The 27,865-nt window shown below is 40.7% G+C and overlaps 1 long non-coding RNA gene across 1 annotated transcript in view; it reads right to left on the bottom strand.

Annotated features, from left to right (window-relative positions):
- The window catches only part of LOC110261446, a 130,564-nt gene extending 105,790 nt beyond the window's left edge, over nucleotides 1-24,774 (bottom strand). Inside the window, exon 1 of the long non-coding RNA XR_002345529.1 lies at nucleotides 24,342-24,774. This is a non-coding gene — a long non-coding RNA (uncharacterized LOC110261446). The remainder of the gene's footprint in view (nucleotides 1-24,341) is intronic.

Genomic DNA, 27,865 nt, shown 5'->3' with positions numbered 1-27,865 from the left:
TCACAGTCTGTGAAAGGTGATTCAACTTCACACAAATGTCAGAATACAAAGCATAACAGATAAATGTCATGGAAGTTCAGAGGTGGGAGATATTTACCTCCAGCTTGAAAGAATCAGAAAGTATAACTTCAATTTTTAACCAGGATTCTGCTTTAAAATTCATACAACCAGTCCTGATATATTAATTATGTGGATTGTAGCCTCAGAATAATTATGGTGATTATCTCAAGAATTTTAAAAAGGACTAAATGTTAATGTGAAAAAATGACAAACTCAACAAGAGGCATTAGAGGAAGCTGTTAAGTACAACGGGAAAGGTTAAGAGCGCCCACTCCCTCCCTTCTTTAGCTCCTCTGCTCCTGTGAGAAGCAGCGTGACTCACTGGCTCCCTTTTGTAATCATTATTCTTTTGCTCATGGCAATCTTATGGAATTAATCTCTCTCTTTTGTTCTCTCCTCCCCCTTCCTCTTCTCCTAACCTTACAGGCAAGTCTGTCTTCCAAGTTTTATTTATCCTAGTATCCTTCAGCAATCACCTTTCCCAATTTATTTTTCTTGCAACTTCCTCCTTTGTACCATTCATTGGCCATTCATGCCAGCCAGGGCAAACTGATATTTCTCTGATATTTGGTAATTAGTGTTCAGTAAGTGAGGATTGGATTGAATTAGTAAGCTACACAACAGCACTACTACCTTGCATTAGAATACCCCTTTCCATCTTTTAAAACGGTTTCTTGAATCTCATTTTTTTCTAATTTTGAGACCTAATTGACATACAGCACTGTATAAGTTTAGTGTGTACAGCATGATGATGTGACTTAAATATTTTGTAAAGTGATTAGCACAAGAAGTTTAGTTAATATCAATTAGCTCCAATAGATACAAAAGAAAAAGAAAAAATTCCTTATGTGAGAGCTGTTAAGATTTACTCTTTTAACGCCTTTCATATATGTTCATACAGCAGTGTTAGAGTCAGCATGTTCTACATTACATCCCTAGTACTTGTTTATCTTACAATGGGCAGCCTGTTGATCATATCTCTTTAATACAAAGAACTCAATTACCTCAAAATGAGACAGCTGCCTAGTGTTTCTCAGGGTCCTTAAGTCAAATCTATTGAGATCCCTGACCTAGCTCTTCAAGTAGCTAGCTTAAACCTTTGCTTGCCTTGCAGGTAGACATAACCCTTGACCTCCTCTCTCCACCAGTTGATGGCCTGGAGAATCCAACTGTCACTCTTCTTAATAAGCATGTCCTCAGTAATCAGACTATTTCAGAGGACAGTTGCCAATTATTATGGGAAAATAGGCATTGTCCTCTTTGGTCCTATTACAGATCAATTATTATGCCAAATAGTCTGAAGGAAGAGATGCTCTAACCATCCCTGAACAAGTCCCTTTAGATTTAGACATCCTCTCACTGTTCTTACAAGGATCCCCCTGCATTTATTGTGCCTCATTATTGTATTTCATAGGCCAGGCCACTAGGCTGTAGACATATTAGAACTGTTAATGCATATAAATTTGCCCTGGATGACACAGCGCACCCAACTCAAGCAAAGAGTGGCCTCAGTAAAATGATCATTACAATGATAATAGCAATACAATAGAGGTCTCTCAAACAGGCCCCCATTAGGACCCCGTTTCAAATATTTGGTACAGAAGACTCAGGGATTTAGGATTCTCTAATAATTTGATTTTAGGAAGTCTACTAGTGACAGGCCTTACTCGAACAAATCGTTCAATTATTATTTGTTCCTAATGCCACATCTAATATTGCTACTGCTCTTCTAACTACCATGACAACCATTGCTTCACTCAAGGCCATCTCTCCAACACCCCCAAGTGAACCCCGTATGCATATGAAATCCCTTTTCTGACATTTGTCATTGGAAGCCCTTTGTCCCATTAGGGACCTGACAGTCCTTGATTGTCATGACCATTCCCTGTGGGCACATCTCAGATGCTTCATTGGAGTTACACTGGCCTCCACATAATTTGCAGTTTTTACAGCCCTCTTTGATACTGGATTCCAGGTCATCTTAGTGCTTGGTAAACCTTCAAATTTTAAACAGGGGTAAACCTTAAGTGTTTTTGGTGTCACTGGACATTGAGTCTGTGGAGTTCAACTATCTCTCACCCTTACCAGAAGCACCATTAGACTTGAAAACTCTGCGAAGTGGTAAACTCAGTGAAACTGCCCAGTCCTACCATAGGTATAGATGCTCTAATTAAAATAAATTCACATTGGTTGAGGCCCAAATTCATTGCCCTTACAATTGGTCATAGTAAGAGGGCCCCAGTGGATTGATTATGCTTTATTAAAAGTGTAAATGCCTTATGATTTTACACAAAATAACATATTAAGGAATTAAGATTCACTGTTTATAATTTTGTTGTAGAAAGAGTACTCATTCTCACCATTTCTCCCTTTACTAGCTCTGTTTGAACAGTCTATAAGCCAAATAAAAATGAATGGCTGGCATGATACATTCAAAATCTTGAAAGGGGAAAATATGCAACCTAAGATACTCTACCCAGCAAGATCATTTGGAATAGAAGAGACAAAGAATTTCTCAGACAAGCAAAAACTAAAAAAAAACTCAGCAATACTAAACCTACCCTAAAATAAATATTGAAAGGTCTTCTTTAAATAGAAAAGAAGCAGGAATCTAAAGGAAAGAGAAAAATCATAATAGGAAAAGTGAATATATAAAAGGATTCATAAACTAGCACATAGATTAAAAGATAAAAAAATTTATAACATCAACTATAACTGAAAGTAACAGCAAAATAATAATCACAAAGATGTAAAAGAGTATCAAAAATCATAAAATGTAGGGGAAGGGGATTAAAAAATGTATTTTTTTAAATGTGTTTGAACACGTATGACAATCAGTTTAAAGCAAGTAGGTACAGTTATGGGTCAACATACTTGAAATCCAGTGTAACCACAAAAGGAAAATAAAAAAAAGAAGAAATGAACAAAGAAGAACTACAAAAACAACTAGGAAACAAGATTTAAAATGGCAGTAAGTACACACCTATCAATAATTACTTTAAATGTCAGTGGACTTAATGTTCCAATCAAAAGATATAGAGTGGAAGATTAGATATAAAACAAGAACCTATAATAGGCTACCTAAGAGAAATTTACTTCAGGGAAAAAGACACACTTACAGATTGAAGGGATGGAAAAAGACATTTCATGTAAATAGGAATGACAAGAAAATAAGGGCAGCAATACTCGTATCTGACAAAATAGACTTTAAAATAAAGGCTTAAAGAAAGACAAAGATGGACATTATATAATGATAAAGGGTTCAATACAAGAAAAGGATATTGTACTTATTAAAATATATGCACCCAATACAGGGTCACCTAAATATATAAAACAAATACTAACCGACATAAAGGGGGAAATGGACAGGGATACAATAGCAGCAGGAGACATTAACATCTCACTGAGATCATTCAGGCAGATAATAAGGCAACAGAGGTCCTAAATGACACAACAGCCCAATTAGAGTTCATTGTCATTACATGCCCTCAAAACAGAAGATACGTTGTTTTCAAATGTGTGTGGAACATTCTCTAGGATAGACCACATACATCCTAGGCCACAAAACAAGCCTCAACAAATTTAAAAGAATATAAATTATTTTGTGCACATTTTCTGCCCCAAATGATGTGAAATTAGAAATCAACCATGGAAAGAAAAACAGGAAAAGAAAGAACACATGGAGACTGAAAAAACATGCTACTAAAAAAAACAATGCGTCAACAATGAAATCAAAGAAGAAAACAGAAAATGCCTTGAGACAAAGGAAAATGAAAAACACAACCTTACAATATCTATGGGTTATAGCAAAAGCAGTTCTAAGAAGGAAGTTCATAGTGATATAGGCCTTCCTCAAGAAATAAGAAAAATCGCAAACAACCTAATCTACTACTAAAAGAATTAGAAAAAGAAGAACAAATAAATCCCAGAGTCAGCAGAAGGAAGGAAATAATAAAATCAGAGAGGAAATTAATAAGATAGAGATTTTTAAAAAACAATAGAAAAGATCAATAATACCAAGAAGTGGGTTTTTTGTTTTATTTTGTTTTTTGTTTGGTTTGTTGGTTTGGTTTTGTTTTGTTTTGGCCAAACCTATGGCATCTGGAAGTTCCCTGGGCCTTGGGTTGAAATGGAGCTGCAGCTACCAGCCTACATCACAGCTACAACAACATGGGATCCAAGTCACATCTGCTGTGGCACAGTGGGTTAAGGATCCAGCATTGCTACAGCTGTGGTGTAGGTTGGAGCTGTGGCTCAGATTAAATCCCTGGCCCAGGAGCTTCCATATGCCATAGGTTTGGCCAAAAATTTTTTTAAAGTCTACAAATAATAAAAGCTGGAGAGACTGTGTAGAAAAGGAAACCCTCTACACTGTTGGTGGGGGTGTACATTAATGAGGCCTCTATGGAGAATGCTATGGAAGTTCCACAAAAATCTAAAAATAGAGCTACCATATGATCCAGCAATGCCACTCCTGGGCATATATCTGGAAAAGAGGAAAACTCTAATTTGAAAAGATATATGCAACTCAAGGTTCATAGCAGCACCCTTTACAATGGCTAAGACATGGAAAAACCTAAATGTCCATTGGCAAATGAATGGATAAAGACCAAAAAAAAAAAAATGAAACATTTTTTATGGTGGATTGATTGGGATAAGAAATTTTAATAATATTTAGCAAAGTACCACCACACAAAAAAATGGAATATTACTTAGCCATAAAAAAGAATGAAATACTGCCATTTGCAGCAACATGGACCTAGAGATTATTATACTTAGTGAAGTAAGTCAGAAAGAAAGATGAATATGATACGCAATCACTTAAATGTGGAATCTAAAAAATAATACAAATGAATCTATACACAAAGCAAATAAACTCACAGACATAGAAAACAAACATTGTTAGCAAAGTGGAAAGGGGAGGGAGGAGGAATAAATAGGAGCATGGGTTAACAGATACAAGCTACTATGCAGAAAATAGATAAGCAGCAAGGAGTTCCTATTGTGGCTCAGTGGGTTAAGAACCTGACTAGTATCCATGAGGTTCGATCCCTGACCTTGTTTAGTGAGTTAAGAATCTAGCATTGCTACAAGCTGCTGCATAGGTCACAGAAGAGGCTTGGGTCTAGCATTGCTGTGGCTGTGGTATAGGCTGGCATCTGCAGCTCCAGTTCAACTCCTAGCCTGGGAACTTCCATATACTGCAGGAGCAGCCCTAAAAAAAAAAAAAAAAAAAAAAAAAAAAAAGAAAAGAAAAAAGATAAGCAACACGTATTTACTGCAGAGCACAGGGAACTGTAATCTTGTAATTGTAATGGAAAATATTCTGAAAGTATATATATATATATATATATATATATATATATATCTGAATCACTATGCTGTATATCTGAAACTAATACAATATTTTAAATCAACTATACTTAAAAAAAAAAAAGAATGGTGCCTTACGGTCAACTATTGCAATCTATTTGATGGTACCCCCTAATTAAGGACACTTTGCTAAATATTATTAAAATTACTGCTTCCATTCAAGCCACCATAAAAAATTCTTCATAGTTATTGATCTAGATAATGTTTTATTTTGTCTCCATTTCTCCAACACTACAGGCACAAGTTACACTTACTTCTGAGAAATTCCAGTGTATACTCACTAGCTTAAACTATGGGGTATGTCTATAAACTATCATGATTTAGCAGATGGAATCTTTAAGGCTTACTTTGTCCTCAGGCACTCTGCAAAGGCATTACCTTGACAAGTTCTACTGAGGGAAGAAATTCTTGAAGCTATTATATAAGACATTTGAACTGCTATCTAGACTTTGATTCTACATTGGATCATTGCACCTCAGGGATCCAGGGGTCCAGCATCTCAAACTTTGAGGATAATTTGGTCTGTGGAAAGTCAATTCATATCACAAAATTGTATACTTGCAAACAATTTTTGATGCTCTCCACTCCATTACTCCCAAGCTCAACATCTGTTTGAATTTACTGGCTTCTGATAACAATATACTTCCCTTCTACAAATTTTATTAAAACCTATTTATGCAGTCACTAGAAAATTAGTTCAATTCAAATGGGCTGTTGAATCTATTCAAAAAGTCACCTATGATATGCAAAATAATGGTCCTCCCAAAGGGGTCCATTTCCTAATCCCCAGAACCTGTGACTATGTCAGGTTATATGACAAAGGGGGATTATTGGTTGCAGATATAATCAAGGTAACAATTCAACTGTCTTCCTCCCTTCCTCCCTTCCTTCCTGCTTTTTAGGGCTGCACCTGCGGCATATGGAAGTTTCCAGTCTAGGGGTCAAATCAAAGCAATAGCTGTGGGCCTACACCACAGCCACGGTAATGCACAGGATCCAAGCCACATCTGTGACCTACACCACAACTCACAGCAATGCCAGATCCCTGACCCACTTAGCAAGGCCAGGGATCGAACCTGCATCCTCATGGATACTACTCAAATTCGTTTCCACTCCACCACAGTGGGAACTCCTCAACTGTATTTAAAATAGGGAGATTAACCTGAATTATTCTAGTGGTCCCAATATAATCACAGAGGTCCTTAAAAAATGGAAGAGGGAGTAAGATAGTGTCATGAAAAGATGACAAAAACAGTGCTATGTTGCTGGATTTGAAGATGCAGGAAGGAAGAAGTAAACCAAACCATAAATTATGTCTCCTGAAGACTCTGAATCACATGACTCCCTACAGATTTCTGGAGCAAATAGGTCCCTCAACAGCCAAAAGGTGGTCCTCTTGAAAAACAACTCAGTGACCTATTGAGTGCTTCTTGGTCCAGAGCTACCATGGGCTTTGAGTCTGTCTGCAATCCTTTGGAATCAACTGCTCATTCTTACCTTAAGGTTATCTAGGAGAGGGTACCCCTCTTCCAAGGCACTCCTGGGTAGATTATTTAACTTTGTGCTTTATTCATTCTTTCCCCTCTTTAAGGGGTTACTTCTTGATGTAAGCCAGCATCCTGCAAATGAGCTGATCCACCCCACTGGTGCTGTACAATATATTGTTCCTCTTAGATACACCAGAATTGGGATCTCTGTCTCCACTACCACAAAAACCCAAAGCTACTCCCTACCTGCTTCACAGTGGAGACCTGGCTACAGTAACTACTCTTACCACTGCCCACGCATCATTCCCCACTCTGACCCCTGCAACTACATCAGCTCTGATTTCCTCTCATCCAGCAACGCTCATCTCACTCTTCCCTATTCCCATCATCACCTCCACTCCCTCCTATCCTGGATCCGACGTACAATACCCATGTAACAGTAACAGAGCGTGTCACTGGGTGCTAAACCTCTATCAAGGCAGGGCCTGCTTTCGGGCACCCCTGCCTAGACAACCACTATCCAACTGATTTCTGTCCTTTGGAGATCTGTGACATTTTACCTCAACTGCTTGTTATCCTCTCCAGTTCGCTGCCAGGCCAGTGCTTCCTCAACCTCATCTGATGCTTTTATATTAACCTTCCTTCTATGGACTCCTTACCTTCCTCTGCCTCCTCCACCAATCAATACTACATACAGCTGTGTCTTCCCCACTCCCTGCTGGGATTATTTGGCCCTCACATGTCCGCTTTGATACCAATTTACTCACCAGAAACTCCACCCTGTAAGACCCTTGGGCTGCTCATTCTCCTGTGGCATGATTCACCCACTCCACGGCGTCCTATACTCTACACCTCTACCCCACCCCTTCTCACCTATGTGACTTGGCCTGTGTCCTACATACATACAGCACCCAGGTCACTCTGCCTCCAACTTGAAAATTCACTTCTCTCATACAGCCTTCCCTCACAGGGCCACCTCACAATCTTTGAGGTAAAAGGCATAAACTTAAGTATTTTCAAATTTATAATACAAATTCGACTCACAGAGGCCACACAGACAAATGCTACAACTCCTGGAAGACCACATACATCAAACATCCCAAGCCCCAGCTGCCAGTGATGAGGGCCAAAGCTCTAGTTGCTATGGTAGCTGACAATAGATTGACAGTAGACTACCTACGGGCATCCCAAGGAGGAGTGTGTGCCTTGAAGGAACACTCCTACTCCATGTGGGTCAATAACAGGAAACAGCTACAGAAGAGTTCCACAAATAAAACAACAAACCAAAATAGTCAATATTATCATGAATATTATCAGAGATTCCCTAGACTCCATTGATTTCTTCCCCTGGCTATCTCCTTTTGTTGACTTCCTACTATCTTTCAGGAGCTATCATAACAATTATTTCGAGTTTGGCTTTGCAGATTTAGTCTCTTCCAAGTATGCATTTACTTATAGGAAAACTGGGAGATTGCTGTATTAACCCAGATATTGCAGATGAATTATAAAGAATGTAGGAAACTTGGTTCCCTAACTGATGTTTGAGTTAGTGCTAGTGAACTTGAAGTCTCATCTCCTGTCTGTGTCTGTCAACTCCTATAGTGTAGGGTTCTCAGTGTTCCACTCCCATCCCTAAAGCGCACATGTGCTCTTGCTGCTTCTTTCAAACTTCATGGCAGTAGGTGGGTTCTCTCCACCGGCAGGACCTTCTTCTCTATAAAATGCCCATGTATTCTCTACACTCTTACCTCTGGACCTTCTCCACCAGACCCATCACCCTTGCTCCTTGGGACCTCTCTATCTGTGTGAGTCTAACTCTTTCTTTGATCAAACTAAAGCCCTATTCTTAAGGGTTTTAACATCTGAAGCTGACCTTGGTAGGGGATTTCCCCATTTTATGGTGAAGTTGCTATAACATAGATGATCACAATTATTTTGCTGATGAGCAAACTGAGGAACTTTGAAATCATTCTCGATGATTAGACCCTACCCAAGAGGTAATGCTAATATGATCGTAGGTCTTTTTAAAATTTTATTTAATTTTATGTTGTGGTTGGTCTGCAGCATGTGGAAGTTCTCAGGTAAGGGATCAAACCTGCTCTACAGCAGTGACAATGCCATATCCTTAACCTGAGCCACCAGAGAACTCCCTGATCATGAGGTCTTTGAAGCCAAATTTTTTACAATAAATTTGAGCCTACAAATCTTTTGGTGTTTGGTAGGATGCCAGTCAGAAGATTTCTCTGCCTGCAAATGATATCTTATAGCCATGGTGTGGCAAGAATTAAGAGGGAAGTTTCTAAAACACCTAGAGGTGGGGTGGTTGGGGCTGGGACTTGATGTTTGGTCTTGAAGCCTTGAGACTCTTATGAGTGGAAGGAGCTGGCCCCCCAGGAAATCATTTCTGCTCCTGCTCACCATATGGCCAAATTCTTGTTATCAATTTGCGTGACCATTTATTTCATGGGGAAAAAATGCTTTAGCTTTCTTAATCCTCACAGATGATTTCCTTGGGTAGTCATAGTAAAACCACAGACTCAGAAAACTCAGGCCATAATGAAATCCTGGGATATATGAGTTATCAGACAGAGCAGAAGAACCATACTGCTCAATCTTTGCTAATGCAAAATTCCCTAAAATGCATTAATCTGCTTTTATTCCAAAGAGAAGGTCAGTATGCTGAACATGATTGATAATCCCTCTGTACAAAGAGACCATGGTATAATTTTCTGCTTCAGCTGTGGTCTTAGAGAAGCCTAAGATGAAATATGGGATGTGTAAGGGCTCCAGTATGTACCATAAAATAGTAAAATAATAATGGATCTCCTGTCTTGAGCATCTACTATGTGCCAGGTAATTTATGCAAATCAGCTCATAATCCTTACAAGTCTATAAGGTAGTTATTGCCATCCCCATTTTACAGAGATGGGAAGGGGGCAAATTTCAAGATCATTTAGCTGGCAAAAGACAGAGCTAGTTTTCAAGTCTATGTCACTCTCTGTATCTGAAATCATAACCACTGCCTCTCAAGATGTCTACGATAGGAGTTCCTGTTGTGGCTCAGCAGTGACGAACCTGACTAGTGTCCATGAGGATGCAGGTTCGATCCATCATCCTGCTCAGTGGGTTAAGGATCTGGCATTGCTGTGAACTGCAGTGTGGGTCGCAGATCCTTCTCAGATCTTGTGTTGCTGTGGCTGTGGTGTAGGCCAGCAGCTGCAGCTCGGATTTGACCCCTAGCCAGGGAAGTTCCATATGCCGCAGATGCAGTCCTATAGGAAAAAAAAAAAAAAAAAGATGTCTCTTAGAGGCAAAATGATGCCTTCCCAGCCCCCTACCCCTGGCAAAAGGTCTCTACATCCCAATCTCCAGGATCTGTCAACATGTTACTTCAAAGGGATTTTGCAGATGCGGTCAAGGAAAGAATCTCGAGATGGGGAGATTATTTTTAGTATTATCTGGATAGTCCTAATGTAATCACAAGGGTCCTTATAAGAGGGAGGCAGGAAGGTCAGATTCAGAGAAGGAGACCTGAATATGGAGGCAGAGGTTGGAGAGATACGACCCTAAGCTAAGGAATGAAGGCAGCCTCATTATATAATATTTATATAATACACACACACATATACTCTCTACCAAAAATACTTCCTCTATACCTAACAAACTTTAACTTTTTTCAATGCCTAGGTTATATGAGGCCCTATACTAGGCACTTTATAAGTAAAGACATTTAATTTTCCTAGCAACCTGTGCTAGTGATAGTTTTCTGTGCCAAATGTGTGCTTCCCTGCCTTAGTGCAGAGTTGTTCCTAGAAATTGGTTGCCCAACCAGAGACTACATTTCCTGTAATAAGTATGGCTACTTGACTAGTTTTTTGCCAGCGAAATCTGAGCAGAGGTCATGTGGTTAGGAAGCACGTATCCCTTCTCCACTCTTCCTTTTCCTGCTGCAGAGATCTGGACAACTGTATTATTAGGGGAACCATAAAGTGGAAGCAGCCTTGGTCCTTATTCACCACTGCAATCTTTTTTTTTTTTTTTTTTTTTTTTTTTTTGGCCACACTCAGGGCATGTGGAAGTTCCTGGGCCAGAAATTGAATCTGAACTGCAGCTGTGACAATGCTGGGTCCTAAGTCCACTGTGCCACATCAGGAACTCCATCACTGCTGCCTTTTAAGAGGAAAACATAAACTTCTATCTAATCTACTGAGACTTGGGGATTTACATTTATCTTTCATAATGGCTAGTGTTACTTTAGCCATAGTGCACCCCTATGAAGTTTTTTACATTGTTAACCTCAAGTTTAATGAAATTAGGTCTCCGAATAATGAAACAACTTAACAAGGTAACAAATTTGAAAGTGGCAGAGGCAGAATTCTGATGCCAAAACCATTGTATTTTCACCATGCTACAGAGTATCTTATATAAAACTATCATTCAGTTGTCTGTTGAACAAATCCATTTTTAAAAAAAAATTTTTGCTTTTAGGGCTGTACCTGCGGCATGTGGAGGTTCCCAGGCTAGCAGTAGAATCTGAGCTACAGCTGCAAGCCTACACCACAGCTCACAGCAACGTCAGATCCTTGACCCACTGAGCGAGGCCAGGGATCAAACCTACAACCTCGTGATTCCTAGTCAGATTTGTTTCTGCTGCACCACGAAGAGAACTTCCAAATTTGTTTTTTGTGGGGGGGTTGTTTTTTTTTTTCTTTGTCTTTTTGCCATTACTAGGGCCACTCCTGTGGCATGTGGAGGTTCCAAGGCTAGGGGTCTAATCGGAGCTGTTTCTGCGGGTCTACACCAGAGCCACAGCAACAGCCAGATCCGAACTGCGTCTGCGACCTACACCACAGCTCACGGCAACACTGGATCCTTAACCCACTGAGCAAGGCCAGGGATCAAACCCACAACCTCATGGTTCCTAATTGGATTCCTTAACCACCGCACCATGATGGGAACTCCTTCTTTTTTTTTTTTTTTTTTTTTTTTGAAGTCTCTGAATCACAGATTTTAGATCTAGAGACACTTCTCTAAATCGTCCCTAATTCTCCTACAGTACCTTAAAAAGAGATGGGGGAGTCTAAAGATGCGAGTGTCTGGCTCATGTGAGGAGACATGGCCATGACCAGAATCCAAGCCTCCTTTTCTTCACCCAAATGATCTTGAATGTCAGCTTACTTTTTAGTCAAAAATGGTTTTCAAACATTTTTATATAATATCATCTATGACCACTGAGGGTAGAGTCTTCTCTCTAGAATTTATATATATATATATATAAAATGTCTAAGCTTTGCATAGCTTGATATATTTTTTCTTAGAATATAAATACCTTGTTTTATACACACACACACCTTGTTCTAATTTTACTCTTGTTGTGTTGAGACTAAATTATCTTCGTGCTCTAAAAAAATAAAAGTGGCAGAGCACTGAACAGATGGAGAGTTAAAAGAATGAGTTGAGGATTCCACATCTTGGCAGTCTGAAAATATGTTCTACTACAGTAAACATATTTTAAGCAAACAAATAATGGCAACCCACATGTTGATCTCTCACTATAACTCTCGTGTGGCTTATTTGTTCTCTAAGTATAGCTAAACTTCTTTGCAATACACAACAACTTCCCCCACTTTTCACTGGGAGTGAATTTAAGAATGCCAGAGAACTGAGTAAAATTGGAAAATGACAATACAATTTTGCACTGGGTGAAATTGTTCTAGTGAGATCAAAACATGGGTTCAAGAAAGACCATTCTGATTTCTGCTACTGCTCTCATTTTTTAACTTAACTTAGAAATTCTAATATGGAACAATCTCTCCAAAAAGCCCTTTCTTTAATAATAACAGCTCTAGGAAAGGGAGGTCTGAAAATCTCACAATACAATATTCCATGAGATAAGGAATGACAGACCCAACGTATTTGTGAGTCTCCATAATAAACTTTGATCTCAACTCAGCATCTTAGCATTAAGGAATGTCAGTGCTGGAAGGGAACTTGAGGGCATAGAGCAAAGGGTCTCCCCAAGTTCTTTTATCTGAACATTACCTTAAAGCTGTATCTGCACACTGAATATGATATTTCTTATTCATTTCTTAGTTTTTCTGTAGTTGAACTTTCAAATTACCAATTTAAAAAAAATTATTAGCTTTCATGAAGGTGTAAGCTACATGACATTCACTCATGTAAATTCAGTGATATTTAGTGAATTTACTGAGTTGCACATCATAATCATGATGGAATTTTAAAATGTTTCCATAATCCCCAAAAGATCCTTCCTGCCCATTTTCACTCTCAGCTCCCATTCTCAGCTGTAAGCAAATAATAATCTACTTTCTGTCCCTTACAGAGTTGCCTTTTCAGGACATGATATATAGATGGAATCCTATAACACATGATCTTCTCTGCCTAACATCTTATGTTCTTCGGGGCGTCAGGCAGTCTGTCTGAATAAAAGTTAGGCTCAGGTCATTCCTGGGACTCCTGAGGAACCGGTGGGGCAAGCCAGAGGTGACACCTCAGGACACCTCGATGGCAGCCAGCTTGCCACACTGCATCACATCCTTCTGCTTAGCACAGAGAAAGAAAAAACAGATCTTGATCCTTCCCCAGCTTCATCAATGCCAGCCTTGTTATCATTTTGACTTCTTTTACAAAGTCAAATTCCATCACCTCCACCAGGGCCCTTGCCTTTGCAGAGGGGCTGAGCCCAGGGCTTCACTACACTATATTATGTCAGTAGGAAGGACTGGCTGAATGTATGAAGGACACGGACTTAATGCAAGTTTATGACCTGCACTTACTAGGAACTCCTCCTTCAGGAGGAATAATTGCAGTTTTGGATAGAGAACGAGTTTAATGGGTGACCCACACCTGCAGGTGTATATTAGGCATAACGGGTCATTGTAGCTGGGGCAGTCCTGGTCATCTAAAAGCATCACAAACTTGTTAATAGCCAATCTGGGGTGGCTGAAAACAACTTGTCCCTGTAAGAAATTGGGGGACACTGGCTGCTCAGGGTCACATAACTAGTTAGCATTCCAGAATCTCCTTATCAGATTTAACAAAATTTTTCTACCAGCTGAGAAGGGCAAGTGAGGAGACGTCAATCTTATCTGCCTGGGCTGAGCATGAGTCCTCCTGTTGAGTCAAATTAAGCCACAGGTGCCACCTCTAGAGGTGCCCTTATGCAATTCCCATAAGTTTAAGCTTTGCAACCTAGAACTCAAAGCTGCCCTAAGGGTCTTAGAAATTCCCTTATCACAGAGCCTAATTTGCATTGCTTTATCTCTGACTTTCATCCTTGATTCAGGTAAACATCCTTGATAAATACTTATGTTTCTTCAAGAATTTCACCTCTAGCAGTGTAGTACTGATACTCCCAGCTATCCCTCAAACCATGGTTGCAGTTAAGACCATCAAAACAGAACTGTGATCCTATTATTCATGACTGTGGGCTTCAGGAGGCCTGGGAACAGCTTTGAATACTCAAAACAAACAAACAAAACCACTCTGGGCTTATTTTTTCACCATTGGATGGGCATCAGGACTGTTTCTCATTCTGGCTATTATGAATAAAGCGGCTATGTGCAAGTCTTTTTGTGAACTTTTTTTTTTTTTTTTTTTTTTTTAGGCCCGCACTTTTGTCACATGATGTTCCCAGGCTAGGGGTCGAATCAAAGCTACAGCTGCTGCAGCAACACCAGATCAAGCCATGCCTGAGACCTATACCACAGCTCACGGCAATGCTGGATCCTTAACCCACTGCGTGAGGCCAGGGATCAAACCTGCATCCTCACGGATCCTACTTGGGTTCATTAACCACTGAGCCATGAAGGGACCACCCCATTTTTCTTGACTGTGTACTTGGAAGTAGAATTGCTGGGTCATATAGTAAATGGATGTTTAACATTAAAAAAGACTGCCAAACTTTTTCTGAGTGGCCATACCCTTTTAAATTCCCACCAGCAATGTATATCAGTTTCTCCACTTCTTCTCCAGCATTTGGCATTGTCACCTTTCCCCCCCCAATTTTAGCAATTTTGGCAAGTGTGTATTGATTCTCCTTCTGGCTTTAATTTGTATTTCCCCAATGGCTAATGATGCTGAACATATTTTCATGTGATTATTTGCCATCTGTATATCTTCTTTGATAAATACTTGCCCATGTCTTTTGCCCATTTTCTAATTGGAATTTTTAAATATTGACTTTTGAAAATTCCTTGTTATGTTATTGATGGGAATACTTTTTTCCATAGGTGATTTACAAATATTTTCTTCCAGTCTTTATATTTGTCTCTTTGTTCTTTTTAATAGAATTGCTTACAAAGCAAAAATTTTTCAATTTTTTTATAGTCATGAAAATGTATTAATTGTTCCTTTTATAGATCATACGTTTACTGTCAAGTCGAAGAACTCTTCACCTGATCTAGGTTCTAAAGACTTTCTCCTATGTTTCTTTGTAAATGATTTATAGTTTTGTATTTTCCATTCAACTCCTTGATTCATTTTGCATTACCTTTTATATAAGGGGTGTAGTTTAGGTTCTCTCTCTTTTTTTTTTGCCTATACATGTCCATTAATCAGCTCAGGCTTCCATAATAAAATATCAGGCGGGAGACTTCAATTACAGAAATTAATTTTCTCAGTTCTGGAGGCTAGAAGCCTGAGATCAGGGTTGGGTTCTTGGTGAAGTCCTCTCTCCCTGGCTTGCAGAGAGTTCCCTTCTTGCTGAGTTCTCACAGAGGAGGAAAGCGGGAGAGAGAGGCAGAGAGCTTAGGTCTCTCTCTGTCTTCCTTTCATGAGAATTAAGAGTCTATTAGTATGATTTGATTTAACTATAAATACCTCCTAAAAGCCCTATCTCCCAAATATATATATAGTCACACTGGGGTTAGAGCTTCATTGTGTGAATTTGTGGGGCTGGGGAGTGAGCACGGTTCAGTCCTGAGAACATCCTATTGCTCAGGCACCGTTTGTTGAAAAGGCTATTTTTTTTTTTTTTTTTGCTTTTTAGGCCACACCCATGGCATTTGGAAGTTCCCAGGCTAGGGGTTAAATCCAACCACGTCTGCTCACCACAATGCTGGATCTTTAACCCACTGAGGGAGGCCAGGGATTGAACCTGCATCCTCATGGATACTAGTCGGGTACCCAGAGCTACTCCTGAAAAGGCTATTCTTGGACTGCTTGTGCACCTTTTTCACAAACCAGCTGGGGCATTTGTTACAGGTCTACTTCTGGGCTCTCAGTTCTGCCCTTCATCTGTGTGCCTTTTTCTGCCAATACCATACTGCCTTGACGAAGCCTTAACATTGAGAAGTCTTTATTCTTTAGTCATACTTTTAAAAAATATTTAAGAAAATAATATAATTTTTTTTTAATTTTAAATGATTTTGGCCATTCTAGCACATTTCTTTTTTCATGTAAATTTTAGAATAAGTTTGTGTCTAAAAAAAAAGGTCCAAAGATGTTTATGGAAGTCATGTCCCTCTTTGGGGTCAGGCAGCCAAGGTGTGAAGATAGCTAATGTCCTCTTCCCTGCCTTATATTTACACCTCAGTGAGGTTTCCTCCTGCTTTGGTTGAGGCCACACCACCTGGTAGGTGACAAGCCCAAATCCTACTGTGCCTTGGAGAGACCTAATCAACATTTGATCTTCCAGGAGGAATCCATCAAAATTACCTGAGATCAGGGAAGGCATCTGAGTCCACTCCTGGACAAATTGAAAATCCCAGTTCTCTTTATGTCTTCTCTGAGTTCTTACTGGCTCATCTTCAATGACTAACGTGGCGAATCACTGAGAAATTCACTGTCAGAGGCAGAGCTAACTCACTGAATTGCCACCATCAGCTGAGGAATGAGCATGAAAAGGAGCTGCACTTGTTGAATCTCAAATATGACACAAATGAACTTATCCTCAAAACAGAAATGGGGAGTTCCTGTTGTGGTGCAATGGAAACGAGTCCAAGTAGTGCCCATAAGGATGCAGATTCAATCCCTGGGCTCACTCACTGAGCTGTAGTGTAGGTTGCAGATGCAGCTTGGATCCCCAGTTGCTGTGGTTATGGTGTAGGCCAGCAGCTGTACCTCTGATTTGACTCCTAGCCTGGGACTTCCATATGCTGCAGGTGCAGCCCTAAAAAGCAACAACAACAACAGCAAAAGCAAAAATGGACTCACAGACACAGAGAACAGATTTGTGGTTGCCAAAGGGGAGAGGGTGTCAGGGAACGGTGGATTGGGAGTTTGGGGTTAGCAAATGCAAACTATTATACATAGAATGGATAATAACAAGGTCCTACTGTAAAGCACAGGGAACTATATTCAATAACCTGTGATAAATCATAATGGAAAAGAATTTATTAAAAAATAATGTGTGTGTATATGTGTATAACTGAATCACTTTTCTGTGCAGCAGAAATTAACAATGTAAATTAACTATACATCAATAAAAAAACAATTTTTAACACAAAGAAAAAAAAAGTTTGTGTCTACCAAATCATTTTAGGATTTTGTAATATAGAAATTGCACTAAATCTATAGATCAATTGACTCTTATGGACTGGCTATATACCTACACAAGCCTCGAGAGAGCACTGAGGGTGGGTAGAAGCAGTGGGGGTGGCGGGGGAGTGACCTAGGATGGATTAACACTCATTTATCAGTGGCAATTCTGCTTTTGGCTGAAAGCAATCAGAGCTAACTCTATCCCCGCTCTGGTTTCTAGATCCTACTGTGGGTTCCTGCCAAAGTCCCAGAAGAACCAGTGGCAAGGCTTGACTTTGAATCCTCCAGTGGCCCTGGGGCCGGCAACTCTAAGCCTTGGGCCTGATCTATCCTCCAGGACAATCTTAGGCTGCCATGAAAGCAACACAGACAACAAGCCGGAGGAACTGGACCCTCTTGATAAAATCTGTGATTTCGACCTAGTCGCTCTGTGGAGCCGGTGATCCCAGGAAGCAGAGCTGCGGGAATACTCAGAACTCTTTGCCCCTTTAGCTGTGAGGCCAGACAAGGAGCAGACTCAGAGACAGAGGAAGCTTCCCTTTCCCTGAGCCCCTCTCTCGTACCTTTGCAGTGTTTACGTGACAATCCCAGGGCACAGGTATCTGTTCCTTCGCTCCCCTCGCCCCCCGCCCCCAGAAGACCCCTCTGACCCCAGAAGAAGAGAAAGTCCCAAAGGCAAATACGGAAGGGAAAAATGGAAAAAGCCAAAGAGACGCAATGGTATTCAAATGCCAGTATTGCTTTTCTGCTTTTTAAAATCATTTTCCCTATCTCCCCGGAAGCTCTGCCTCGACCCTGCAGCTGTTTTCCAGGGCCCTGATCCAAATCAGAGCTTCAGTGTTCCATGGAGGTGGCGTTGGGGCACTGGGGGGAAGCATAGCCTTCCTCTCTCCCTAGAGGCTGCCTTTCCCCCAAGCTCTTCCTAACTGCGCAGCTAAATCTGTTTGCCTGTATTGGTGGAGAAATTGAGTTTCATAAATCATCATGCAGTTCACGTGGGCGCTAACATCAGATAAACTGCCTGACAGCCTAGCTGTAACAAATCATTGCTTGTTGCTATGCTGCTCCTTAGAGCTCGGAGAGAAAGATTCCACCGCGCAATAACAACCGGTTATGTGTCCCAAGGGCAGCCAGAGCCATGGCTTTCGCCTTTCTGTGCCGGTGCTCATGTTGCTGCCTTCTTTTCAGAGAGACCCCTCTATCCATCACCAACCCTAGCGGCCTTTGGTAAAGTCTCCCTGCCCCCCCCCCCCCACGGCTCCCGCAGCAAAAGCATCATGAATCATTCCCCTCCCATTGCCCTAACAGCCTTCTTCTATTATTGTACTTCTAGCATGATTGGTTTTGTTCCTTATTAGATAGTAAGCTGTGGGCAGTGGGGAGCCAGGGAATGTTTCTGAGCCGGGCAGAAACCTAACCAGATTTGTGCTTCAATCAAATGACTGATGGTAATGGAGCATGAGATAGTTGGGACAAAAATCCGAGGCTGAGTCATCCAGGAGGTGGTTCTGACAACGTGAGGGATGATGGGGGTGGATGCAGCGCGGGGGTAGTCAGAATAGAGAATATTGACTTTAATGCCAATGTGTTGGTACGTTTTTACCTGAAACATGTGATTTAGATCTCTCAATCAGCAAAACAGGGAAGAGATCGTTGTGGATGGATTCAATGAGATCCGGCATTTACAGCACCTCGCCGGAAGTCTTGCACTTGGTGGGCGCTCTGTAACCCTCTGCTGCCTCCCTTCCTCCCACCCCAGTGGCCACAGTTCTAGGCGCTCATCTTTGGGCAGGGGGAGAGGGTGCTGGGGGTGGGGAGGTGAAGAGTGATGTGGAAGCAAACCGGCGCGGAGGCTTCATCAGTTACAGGTGAAAAAGAACGACCTAAATGGAGGCAGATGGATGGATGGCCTTCCCATGCTAGCAGCTCAGTGGTATAATATATCTACCCGTCCAAGATTTGAATTTTAACCATGGACAACAAGAGGCCAGGTTTCCATGCTGAAGAAGGTTGTTAAAATTCACAGAGCAGAGCAGCTCTTTAAGAGACAAGATTCATGATGGTCTTTTCACAAGGAAGCAGAAGATTTATTGCAAGCACAGGTTCTAATGTAGGTGGTGCCAGGTGCAGTCCTTCCACAGGACAGGGAGGGGAGAGACACCAAGGGCATTCAGCTGGGTGCACCCTTTAAGCCCCTCCCCATGTCCCTGTAGGTGACTCATGGCTGCCTCAAGCCAGGAAAGGCCAGAGTAAAGTCACCCTGGCTATCAGCAATGTGTTTACGCTCTCAAATCTTTGCTTTGTTAATCTACAGTTTGTAAATAATGAGACTTCCGCTTGTCTAACCCACAGGGTTTTGTTAAGATTGAGGCACTGGAAAAGGAGCTAAGACCTTGTGTTATGTATCTAACCTAAACCCACCCATCGGCTAGAGAGAGTTCTTTTTAGAAAAACTAATGCAAGTCTGTGGCTGCAGCCTTAAAACAGCTTCCTACTGCCCTCACAAATGTCCCATCTTTAGCATGACTTTCAGGCCCCTGCACGCTCTGTCTCTACTCATTTGCCAGCTTCATGCCCTCCTCTGCTCTTTGTACTCCCACTATATTGGCCTTCTTTTTAGTTCCCTTAAGATACCATGCTCTTCCCCAAGTTCTAGACCTTTGAACATACTGTTCCCCTGCCTGGAGGAGTCATGTTCCTCATCTTCCCTGGGTTAAGTCTCATCGTTCTTTTAGGATTCAGATTCAATTAATTTCAGTCATTCAAGTCACAAGTATTTATTGAGTACCTACTGTCTGCCAGGCACTGTTTTAGATGATGGGGACCGTAGTGAATAGAAAGGCAGAGCCCTGGGTCCCATGAATCTTATATTCTAGCAGTGGGGATAGAGTAAACAAGCAAGCAATGAATGAACAAGATAATTTTAGTGGTTGTTGAAAAGGCAATAAAAGGAAAAGGGAATTCCATGCTCTCTGGAGGGTGATGATTGGGTGGGAGAGGGCCATATATATTGATTAGATCACCTCTGAGTGACTTGAGCTGTGACACTGGAAAAAGGATACACCAGAGATAGGCTGAAGCAAGTGCAAAGGTCTTGGGTGCAGGACAAGCTTTATAACGTCAAGGAGGTAAAAAAGGCTTCTTCCTAGGGCCCAGTGATGGAGACCTTCACCAAATTACTTACAGTTTCTGTGCCTCAGTTCCCTCATCTGCAAATTGTGGCACTATTAACAGTACCTGTCCTCATTTGGACCAGATGTGATAATACTCATAAAGCACTTAGCATAATATAGCTGTTGTGGGAAGAACTAGAGTTTGCCTATAGGAAATGTCAAGGAACTAGGGTTCTCTGCTCTCCAAATCTTCCCCATAGGACATTGATCCTGGATTAAGAAGCTAGAATCAAAGAATTGTTGCGGTTAGAGCTGACAGTAACTTAATTCACCCCCCTTTGCTCGTCATACTGATAAATAAACTGGGGCATCTATGAGGATGTGTGGGATGAGATATGACAAAATCCTGGGGGTCTCTGAGAAACATGAGGTCTTTTGTACATCGGAGCTTTAAAAAAAAAATCAGACATATAATATCCAAAGCCAGAAAAATCAGGCATCATTATGATTGAAAAAAACAAAAAAAAAACCTTTCCAATCATTTCTAAAACGACCTCTCAATTTTCTGTGATTTGAGGGTCAAAGAGCAGGGATTATTAGAGTGTTCCCTCATGTTCTAATTTTATTCTTCCATCAATTAAAAAAAATAGTTTGGGCATCTTTGATTTCCTTCTTTCAGTGCTCTGGTGGAGGTGTTAATGAAAAGTGAATTGATTAAATCCCAGCTCATCAGGAGACAGACAGAAAAGGGCTAAAAATTCATGGTAATCAGGCCCAAGTCATCAGGATTGCCTGTGTTGAAGATGACTTAAAAATAAGGTATCTGAAAAGCCAGTTCTCCCATTTCTTTAAGGAATGCAGGTTGCATTCCTGCCTGTCAGGCAATGAGCTCAATGACGTCATCCTTCATTTCTACTCCCACAAGAGTTACTTATCAAATGCTTGGGCCACTGCACAAATCTGGCTTCGAGAAAGAACTGTCCTGATCTGACACATGATCCAAGTCAAAATATTTGAAATCCAATTTGAAACTGTGGTCTGGCATAATCGACACAATTCAAGGCGAGATGCTTAAAAGCTGAAGCAGAATGTACAATCTACTGGCAGAACATTTGCCCAGGGCTGGTGGATATGCAAATTGTTGCAGTCTTTCCAAAAAGCAATTTAGAAATACCGATCAAGAACCTTAAGAATGCTCATACCCCTTAAACCAGTAATTTCACTCTTAGGAATTAAACCCGAGGAAATATTCAGAGACAAGGGCTAAGGTTAACCTACAAGGTTATTCCCTGCAGCACTATTTGCAAGTACAAAAGCAAAATAGGAACCAAAGAAACTATCCAGCAATAGCAAGTCACTTAAATTACATTTCAATCAACAAAATATGTAGTTGTTAAAGAAATGTTTAATAGTGGGGGGGATGCTCTTGGGTTGGAAGAATTCATATTGTTAAATGGCTGTACTACCCACAACAATCTACACATTTAATATGATCCCTACCAAATTACCCATGACATTTTTCACAGAATAAGAATAAAGAATCCTAAAATTTACATGGAACCATAAAAGATCCAGAATTGCCAAAGCAATCTTAAAGAAAAAGAACAAAGCTAGAGGCATAACCCTCCCAGACTTTGGGCAATACTACAAAGCTATAGTAATCAAAACAGCATGACATTAGCACAAAAACAAACATGCATCAATGAAACAGAATAGAGTCCAGAAATAAACCCACACCCTTATGGCCAATTAATCTTTAACAAAGGTGGCAAGAATATGCAGTGGGAAAAAGACAGGTCTCTTCAGTGAGTTGTGTTGGGAAAGTTGGACAGCTGCATACAAATCAACAAAGTTAGAACACATACTCTCACCATACACAAAAATAAACTCAAAATGGCTTAAAGACTTACATGGCACTGTAAAACTCCTAGAAGAGACTGTAGGCAAAACATTCTCTGACATAAGTCATACCTAATCAGTTTTCCTAAGTCAGCTTCCTAAGGCAATAGAAATAAAACCAAAAATAAACAAATGAGACCTAATAAAACTTACAAGATTTTGTATGACAAAGGAAACCATGAACAAAAAGAAAAGACACCTTACAGAATGGGAGAAGATATTTGCAAATGGGCTTAATTTCCAAAACATACAAATAGCTCATACAACTCAAACTAACAATCCAACTAAAAAATGGGAAAAAGACCTAAATAGACATTTCTCCAAAGAAAAAGTACAAATGACCAATAAGCACATGAAAAAATGCTCACCATCTAATGCTCAACATATTAAAGAAATGCAAGTCAAAACTACAATGAGGTATTACCTCACACCAGTCAGAATGGCCATGATTAAAAAGTCTACAAGTAACAAATATGGGAGAGGGTGTGGGGAAAAGGGAACCCTACTACAGTGTTGGTGGGAATGTAAATTGGTACAACCACATGGGAGAACAATATGGAGGTTCCTCAGAAAACTAAATGTAGAACTACCATATGATCCAGCAATCCCACTCCTAGGCATATATGGAGACAAAACTTTCATTTAAAAAGATGCATGCATCCCTATCTTCACTACAGCACTAGTCACAATAGCCAAGGCATGGAAACAACCTAAATGTCCATCAACAGATGAATGGATACAAAAGATGTATCCACTGGATACTACTCAGACATAAAAAAGAAATAATACCATTTGCAACAACATAGATGGAACCAAAGATTATCATACTAAATAAGTTAGAGAAAGACGAATGCTATGATATCACTTACATGTGGAATCTAAAACATGGCACAAACGAACCTATCTATAGAACAGACACAGACTCATGGACAAAGAGAACAGATTTGTGGTTGCCAAGGGGGAGAGGGTTGGGGGAGGGGTGCAGTGGGAGGTTAGAGTTAGCATATGTAAGCTATTATACCAGGAGAGGCTAAACAAGGTCCTACTGTATAGCACAGAGAATTATACTCCATATTCTATGATAAACCATAATGGAAAAGAATATTAAACAAATGTGTATGTATATATATATAACTGAATCACTTTGCTGTACAGCAGAAACTAACACAATATTTTAAATTAAATATACTTCAATAAAATAAAATTGTGTATGGGGGTAGGGGGACCCAGGATTCAAAATGACAAACAATACAATTTCAATTTTGTCAATCAATTCTACGTATCCATCCACCCATCATCTCTCAATATACCTACAGGCTATGTGCCTAGAAAAATGCCTACAAGTAAATCAATTTGTTAATGGTAATTACCTTGGAGGGTTGACCTCATGGGTATTTTCATCTTTATACTTTTCTGTACTTTCTAAATTTCCTAGAGTGAATATGTACTATTTTAAAGGTGAAGGGGTTATAAAGTCTATCCATTGCAGAAACAAACCAACCCTATCTCTTTCAACTGCAAACTCTCCTAGCTCTATGTTCTGCTACCTTCATTCTCTCCCTCAGCATTCCTGCTACACCCTCCATCATGCCAATTTTTCTTTTTATTACATAATCCCCTGCTTTAAAAGATTCTATGGCTCTTCACTGCACACACACACACACACACACACACAATACATATAGGTATTATAGTATAACTCCTTAACTTGGCCTTACAGGTCTTCTCCAACCTGCTTTTAGTGTACTACCTGTGTATTTGTATCAGCATTTTTTCCCTTCAAATCCTCACCCAACAGATATTTATAAAGAGCCAACTCTGTGCGGGCTTGGCTCCACGCTTCCCACCTCAGCTCCATGCCGCTCCACATACCGCCTCTTTCCCCACCAGTCTCATATGCTCCCACCTTCAAGTCTCTGTTCCGGGGCACGCTCCCCTGCGGAAGACCCAGCACACGTGCGACATCCTCTTCTTTCCAAACCAGGTTTGTTCCCCGATATGCAGCATGCCAAATGCTGAGACGCTAAGTTTTGCAACAGAGGAAAGGCTTATTCACGAGGGAGCCAAATAAGAAAATGGAAGAACAAATTTCAAACCCACCTCCCCTACAGCAAGGGGCGAGTGGTATTTTTAGGATAAAACTAAGGCCAGGTGAGCGTGGGGAAAGGTGACTGGAAATGAGAAAAAGAACTAATGGTCGTTCTGCGTGGGTGCCACTAAGCTACAGCCTTCTTCGTAGGATGTGTGTTCATAAAATGGAGGCATTAGCACATTCTGAGGGTGGGGTTTAGGGCCCTCAGACGTCAAGAGTCACCAAGCAGACATTCGTACAAGCTCAGTTTGGGGCGGGCGGGGGAGGGGGAGGGGTGGGGTGGGGTCAATGGTCCTACCTAGTCTTAACTGGCTTGACCACAAACTAGACACAGCTGACTCCAAGTTTCCAGAAACACAACTTGGGCAAACTTTTTCTTGTTTATGCTATGTGATGCTTGGAACACCTGCAAGATTGTTTTGTTTTGTCTTTTGCTTTTTGTTTGTAGCAGCAATTAAAGCGAGCTTGCTCAGAGAAGACAGGTTACAGGTTTATTGGATCTAAGTGATGGCTACCCTTGGCTTCACTTTCAAGGACTTATCTCCCCACAGGGGCACATGTTCTAGGGGTTTAGGCAAGTGCTTTAATTCTTCCTTGCTTCAGCTTTCCCATTTGAATAATGAGAAATATAGTGATAACAGGGGATCTATACATTTGTTGTGAAGATCAAAAGACCTAAGACATGTCAAAGGCTTAGAACAGTGCCTAGCATAATGTAAGCATTCAAGAAGTGTTTCTTATTTGTGTTAGAGCCTGTACATTCCTTAAAGGTAGGACCCTAATTTCATTCCACCTTATAACTCCCACAGGACCTAGCATCTTGCTTTGTCTCCAGTTGGGTACTTGATGAATATATGTTGAGTAAATATATGATTGAATGACAGTTATATGAACCATCACTGACCACACCCCTCACCCTTCTGGGCACCCTGTGGCTGTAAATCATACCCACATCATTCATGTGGGCAGTATCAGGGCTATGATAGGCAGAGTCTGTGCAGTAGCTGTTTAACTCAGCACCAGATTTCTTCGGCTCCTAAATCATCTTTGGACGTAGATGCTTAATACTGTGCTCCCAGGTTTCTACATTGTTCAGGTTTTTCCATGGCAAGTTGCAGAATAGCTACCTAATATTTTCCAATCTTACTAATTTCCCTGGCTACAGCCTGAAGAAAATTGCATTAAGCCTTTTGCTTTAAGCCCACACATTGTACTATTGCAAATGAACGTCAGGAACTGTGAGTGGACTGCAGGGGGACCACCCACGCAATTCATTTGCAAGTTAGAGAAAAATAAACAAATGAAGGCAAAATATGACCAATTTATTTGCATAACCATCATGTGCTAGAGACTGCAATAACATTTTCAAGCATTATCCTGCTGAAAAATATTAAAGGCACTGAGAAGCTGTGTGACCACGGTCATAAAAATTTGTTCCTCTAAGCCTTGGGACTGTCCCCAAGCCACCTCTTCTCTGCCCAGATCCCTCTCCTAGTCTCTGACCCATCTGTCATCTGTCTACTAGAAAACTCTACTTATGCGTACAAAGTGGAGTTATTTCCTACCCCAAACCCATTCTCCCTCCCGTGTCCTCACTACCCATTCAGCTACCCACGGCAGAAACCTGGGGGACACCCTCCCTTCCTCCCTTTCCCCTCACACATAATTATCCCCAAATCACTTCAACTCTACCAGACTGCCCATGTTCTCCAGATTCCCTGACTTAGTTCAAGCCACTTTCATGTCTCACCTGCTCTATGGCAACAACCTCCTAAATGGGGCCCCACCCCATTGCCCTCTGGGCCTTTCTAAGAGTTTCCTCCTGTAGCCCATCCTCTTTCCAAAATAAAAGAGTGACCTTGTCACTCTCCAGCTTTTAAGCCCTCAATGGTTCTCCATGAGCTCCAGCAGATGCCATCTGGCTCCTGCAAACTTCATCCCTAATACATTGGTTCTTCCACCACACACTTTGAACTTCAGATGCTTACAGGAGAGGTTCTCAAAGCATGATTCAAGGACCCTGGGGTCTCCAAGGCATTTCAAGGGGCCTGAGATCAAAACTATTTTCATAATAATGCTAAGCCATTATTTGCTTGATTCACTTTCATTCCTTCATGTGTATTTAGTGACATTTCCCCAAGGCTACATGATGGGCCATATTGCAACAGATTGAATGAAAAAGCAGGTACCAGAAGCCAGCTGTCTTCTATTAAGCCAGACATTAAAGCGATTTGCAAAAAATGTAATTCTGTGTCAGCCTCTCACTAAATTTTTTTTTTTGTTCTGTAAAATGCATCTATTATGCACAAAAGATGTGTTGTTTGCATTAGTATCTAAATGGGCTTATTGCTATAATTTTAATAAACACATTTAAAATTTTTCATTTAATTCAGTGTTTTTCAGTAAATATGCATAAATATGGACAACATTAACAGAATCTTTTGGGGATCCTCAAAAGTTTTTAACACTGTAAAGGCATCACAACCCCAGAAATGTTTGAGAACTACTGTGCTAGCCCAATGGAACCACCCAGAATGTTCCAGAACATCATGTTCTCTTTCTCTCGTTCTTCCTCAGGCTTCTTTTCAATGACTGACTCTTTGACAGGGATGCCTTCCCCAGTCACACAACCTTTCCGCTGCCCTCCCAAGACATCGGTTTGTTTTGGTTCAGTTCTCCATATGAGAAGGACCCCTTAGGGAAGACTCCCTTCAGCCCCCAGAGCAGCTACAGATGTCATTTTACTGAATGAAGTCTTCTTACAGGCCAAGCATAGTCAGCATTGCTTTACCTGAATTCTCTCTTCCTCTGAGTTGCACTGGGGCAGGGACAAGAAGGGTCAGGGAGGGGGAAGGATACAATCAGTTCCAGTCTAGGGCTAAGTTAAGTTAGGCTCAGAGAGGTCTAGAAACCACTCAGATCACACAGCTAATGAGTGGCACAGTTGATTTGAATCCATTCTCTTTTCACTCTCTCAGTGGTCCTTGTACTTAAAGTGCCCAGGGGTTTGCTGGTACATCTTCAACAACTGGTTCTCCACAGGGACCAAGCCTTGACTTATATCATTTGGCAATTTCCAGGGTGTATATACTCCTGTGGTAGCGAGTTTCAAGCTACCAAGGTGACATCATTAACCCAGTGTTGGCAAGTGTGTTTTCATAGAGCTTTCCCCCACACAAACATAGTCAACACCCAAGAGCGCAGATAATAGTAACATGTAAAAGAATTAGGAATTATAGTAATGAATTTGGGGTATTTTGAGTTTGCATATATTTGTTTTAAATATAATTAAACATAATGTATTTAATGGTGGCTTTATGTAATCTAATTTTTCACAA

The sequence above is a fragment of the Sus scrofa genome, chromosome 6 (assembly GCF_000003025.6).
Source record: "Sus scrofa isolate TJ Tabasco breed Duroc chromosome 6, Sscrofa11.1, whole genome shotgun sequence".
Taxonomy (NCBI): domain Eukaryota; kingdom Metazoa; phylum Chordata; class Mammalia; order Artiodactyla; family Suidae; genus Sus; species Sus scrofa.
Note: the sequence above shows the minus strand (reverse complement) of the source record. Positions and strands in the feature narration are given on the sequence as shown.